The following is a 5,617-nucleotide window of genomic DNA, read 5'->3' as shown; positions in this document are numbered from 1 at the left end:
AAATGGCATTTACTTGTTATCTTAGTAAATAAATAACTAAATAAAGGTCGATTAAAAATTTTTTTTATTTAATTTTTAACAATATAAAGTTGTGAATCTTTTAAAATAATTTGTTATTTACTCAATTAAAAGTAAAATCGGTAAAAAAATATACTGTTGAATAAGAAATGAGGTTTACAATGGAAAAGATTTAGTATTAGGAGGACATTTTTTTCTACGCTGATTGTACACCACTGGAAAGCTTTCTGCAGGAAATTTAATTAGAGACAATTATGGCCCCTGTTGACAAACAGAAGACGAGGCAATATTTTTTTTATTGTTGTACCAGTACTCGTATTAAATAAATTTTGCTTGAAATGATTATTTTGTTTTTTAATCATGATCTGTTTAGAAGCAACATCCTCTTGGCAATTATTTTAATTGATAAGCCCGCCATAAGTCCCGCAATTAATTAAGTCAACCGCAGCGTCGTATTTCTCAATGTTTCTCAACCACCACGTGGCAACAAACACGAAAATTACAATTCGTTCTTACATAAACAAGAAAATGGCACAGATCCTATCTGGAAGATTTATTTAGCAGAAAGTATTATTGTTCTATTCGTAAGTGTACGCCATATATGTATAATCACGTTCCTTGCTTACAAACAACACTTTGTGGTGGATCGATAAAATTATAGCTACCTACGCGTCTTATTACATACACTTAACGCAATTACCTTTCAAAACAATGACGGATTTTTATTTTCCAGCATGCTATAGAGACATATTTTACCCACCATGTTGTTGTCGAATGACACCCATCATGCACCCATAATCTCGGTGTTATTATGCCGAGCATGGGAGGTGGGCACGTTCAATCTCGAGATAAAAGAACCCATGATAGGATTATTACAAGAGCTTGCAAGGGATTTTACCTAGACTTTTTTTTTAACTATTTGTACCATGAAAACAGTGGTGATGACGAATGCGTAGCTATGCGTGCGGAACGTTCACGGTTATTATTTAAGTATTTTTGTGACATGTGTTTTGTCAGCGACGACGACTACACAATTCCGTTTATTGTCGCCGGTAGGTGAAACGGTGCTGAACTAGAAGGTAATAACTGATATAATTAGTGGTTGATGACTGTTGCGACTTCCGATACGTTGGGAAGAAATCATGACTGGTGCAGTCAGTAGGACGATTTCCAAAAAATTCAATATTTTGACGAAATGGTTGGAATTCTAGACGAAATAACAAATTTGGAAACACCTCAGGGCTCTATGATACTGTTGTGACTTTGGCTACGTTAGGAAGAAATCATAACTGGTGCAGTCAGTAGGACAATTTCAAAAAAATCAATATCTAGACGAGATAAATTTGGAACCACAAATTTGTTGCCACTTCCGATACGTTAAGAAGAAATCATGACTGGTGCAGTTAGTAGGACAATTTACAAAAAATCACACAAATCAGTAAGTGGTTTCGAAAATGGTTGGAATACTATACAAGATAACAAAGGAAACACATCAGGTGTTTTATGATACATACACTTGTTTTTATGTCAATGAGTGGTTTCGGAAATGGTTTACACTCCAGATTACAAAAATATCATTATTTTCACATATTACATATTTGTTTTACGCAAACTAATTATTTTACAGAACATTAAGTAAGTGGTCTTGAAAGTTTTATACCGGGTGTTTCATAACTCGCGTCTCAGAAACATGCAAAAATTTCTACCTTTCAAAATATTTTCACATTTATTTTTTTGCCACAAATATCTTATTTGTTTCCTTTTGTTTTTTTTTTCTAAGCAAAAGTATGTAAAATAATTTTTTCAACAGAAATAAATACGTAGATAAAAAAATTTGAACATTTTTTCATGTTTTTGGTATTTTATCTTATTTGGTAAATTTCTAGATAGACCGAAGAACAAAAAATATAGTTTGTTACCATCAAAAAGTTAAATTTTCGTTGCTGTTGTTATTTTCCAGGTTATGCAAACATTAGCAAACATTAAAAATTATCATTAGTAGAAATTACTTTGAAACATTGTATCTAAATGATTTAGAAATGAGTTTTATATTATGAGAACCCTAGCAAAAAACTTAACCTTTGTACTATCTACACCTATATCTTGTGTTAGAATAAAATCGGAAATAAACAGCTTTTTATACTTATTTTCTTAGTTATTTTAAAAAAATAATGGATCACCTTTTAAATGGTTTTAGAAATCCTAAAGTAAAACTTTTGCAATTGAAATAGGTGTCTTTAGTATGAAATAATGAGAATGGGAAAATGTACCTAGTGGATTCAAAAAATGTGGTTTTGTAAATGGATGCAGTTGTGTGTAAAAAAGTTTTAAATAAACGCATTGTGTTTAAAAATACATAGAGTGACATAACACTAGGCAACATTTTTTCAATTTTTTTTCTAACATTGATAACAATATCTGTATTTTATGTAATTTTGTTTGGAAAATCTGAAAATGATCACCAAAATTCTCCATCATGTAAGATTTTTTTATTTTGGTTTTCATATTTAAAAAGTGGTCGAAGTAATCACTCATATTCACGATATAGATTGAACTAAAAAAAAAATATAAATCATTTCTAATTTTAAATTACACAAAATGAACCACTAGAGAATAAATTAAACACAAATTTAACAAAGAAATATTCTCAAGAATTTCGTTTTTGTGTTTTATGAGGAGTAAAGTCTTCCTTTTGCAGAAACCTGCAGTCCCTTATTATTCTCGAATCCCATACATATATTTTGATACCTTTTTTTCATGGTACTGTATCTTGATAAAGAAATCGAATTGGAAAATGCACTTTTAAAATGCACTTCGGCAGCCAAGTATTTTACAATTGTCCAATAGTTTTTAGATAAATTATTGAATAAGTTTTTATTATTTCCAAGAAATCTGTAGAGTACACTTTTAAAAGAATTATAAGCAATTACATAATTTTTTAATTTTTGCAAAAAAACTTCATTATGGATCCCTTTCCAGATTTGAAGTATTACGAAAATTCTTCCTCGGATTTTCACTTACATAAAGGATTAATTTTTTTACTTGTTTATACGTAAAATAAATTGATTTGCGTTTACAAATCAGAAGTAATGTATTTTCCATAACATTTATCAAATGAAATAAAAATTAATTAAAATTGTGACGTGTTACACGTTTTTTTATTTTTTTTATTTTTATTTTAGTATTATTAATCAAATGGCGTGTTTTAAGACTGGTACAAAAAATTTTGCTTGTTAGAAAAATCATGTTAGGCTAGTGATAAATTGTCGACTATTTTATTGCATTTACAGAAAACTTAAATATCTTAAGTATCTTGTAAATGGTTTTGGAAATGGTTAAATGGTGCAACTGGGAGAAATACTCACCTCTTTGTAATTAGTTTTCACTTTGCAAATAGTTTAAAAAATGGTTAAATGAAGATAATGACACAATATACCTATTGGTTTAAAAAATTGTGGTTTCGTAAATGGTCACAATTGCGTGTTGAAATATTTTAAATAAACGCATTTTGTTTATTTAGAGTAATACAATTCAGCGTTCTGTTTAAGTATTTAGAAACAAATTTAGTATTTTGTAAATGGTTTTAGAAATGGTTGGTCTTTAGTTTTAAGAATTGTAAGAAAAAATCCGTCATGTTAAAACTTTTTAACACTAGGTTTTGCGTAATTTTTAATAGGTAATTTTGTCAAATAATATAATAAAGTTTATTAAATAAAAAGTTTTTAGTAATTATTGTAAATTTTATCAATTTAATTTACAAATTCAATTACAGCACTTCGGTTTTTAATGACTAAGTTTCGAAAAGCTATATATTTATTTTGTCATTTTATGCAAAATTATTTCTTAATTTGTGTAATTCTTTTATGAGTAATGATCATCAGAGAACGACTTAGTAAATGGTTTTAGAAATAGTAAAAATTTTAGTGTCTTATAGGTTTTGTAAAAGAAAATCGGTTACTATGGAGAATATTTATTTTATACAAGATGTTTTCAAAAAAAAATATATTTTTTTAAATTTTATAATACAAATATTTAGCAAAGATTACAAATGGTTTAGGTAATGCTAGGCTTCCTTCAATAATCAAAAGCTCAAACCTTGGCCTCTTCTAATATTTATTCCAAAACCTAACAAAAAAAACAAAAAACTTCTTAATCTTCCGACACCGAATTGAAGCTTAAACCTTGTTCACTTGGGCCATTTTCCCCACTATCCCCTATGCGATTAGTCGGTACCTCAAGTGCCACCATTTTGAATGGGCCAATTCTGTGTGAATCTGCATTTATGATAGGCCACGTCGAAAGAGTTGAATGAATGAAATAAAAAAAGGTCGATGTGTGCACATTGATATCGCGTCCGTCGCTCTGCGACCACACTACTTCATCAAAGGCTTTCGTCTTTTGTTGTTGATCTGGTAATTAGAGGAAATCTCCGGACAATAGCGGTGTCGTTGAAGACCTTTCGGTGTTACCTTAGCGACACACCCTTTATGTCCTCGGTCGGCTTTTAATCTGCTTAAAATTAAACGAATCTAACTTTCGTAGTGATTCTGATCCCTTAATTAGCTGGAAATAGTGCAATAAAAAAGCGGGTTTTATGCCAACACTAAGCAGGCCTGGATTTCGGGGGAATAACCTCCGGATTATCAAGATTACGCCGACTTTGGGCCGTAAAAGGGTGACCAACTTGGGAATTTTGACGCAAATGACAGTTTCGGTCATCGACCCCACTACCAACTTAAAAAAATAGCGCACCAAATCCTCTATTTTTAAATAGATTTAAATATTATAATCTTTAGTCTAATTACACGCAATGTCTTTGTTAAATATTTGATAAAACTCCTCCCTGTGTTAGAATTATAAATTGCAACAACTTCCTGTACTAATTATGGTGAATAATTGAATAATAATCTCATTATCCCCGATCAATCATTACGCTTTTAATGTGAAGAATCAATAATGACTTGCTCACATTGGATGAAATTCCCGCATCTCCCCTACTAACGCGTCATTATCGGCTCGTGAGATTCAAAGGGTACAAAAGGTCGGGTCTTTAGTATATATGAAAAAATCGCTGTTTTAGTTCCAGTGGCGGCGTCAGCGATCGTAAATGAGTGGTGAACAAAGAAAGGGAATGAAAGAAACGAGATAAAATCGTCCGCGTAAATAACACTTTTAATGGACGCTGTAAATCTGATGGTGTTTTCATCGGAGGCCACTTTTACGATTCACATATTCGGTTTTTAGTATCAATTTTATGTAGCAGGGTTGTGTGCGAAAAAATAAGGCGGGTTTTGTGCGTTTGTGATGAAAAACTGCGAACAGGCCATTTTTGCTGATTTGAGAAAAGAAAGATTAGTTTTTGGTATTTTAGTGTCCAATTGTCGCTTCAACTATTTGAACTAAAATATTTTTTTTTATCTCAATGACATCTAATTCGAAATAAACCAAAAAATTGTAGGTAATTAGGCAGAAAAATCGCTCTTCAAATTTATTAATTAATTTTTTTGATTTTTTTTTTAATTATGCAGAGAAGAAGAAAGTAGGTATTTACCTTCTAAAATGCTACTTCTAATTCATACCTACTTTATTTAAATTAATA

The sequence above is a fragment of the Tribolium madens genome, unplaced genomic scaffold (genome assembly GCF_015345945.1).
Source record: "Tribolium madens isolate multiple individuals breed KSU strain unplaced genomic scaffold, Tmad_KSU_1.1 Scaffold_71;HRSCAF=194;Tcas5.2_LG6, whole genome shotgun sequence".
Taxonomy (NCBI): Eukaryota; Metazoa; Arthropoda; class Insecta; order Coleoptera; family Tenebrionidae; genus Tribolium; species Tribolium madens.
This window is presented reverse-complemented; position numbering follows the sequence as displayed.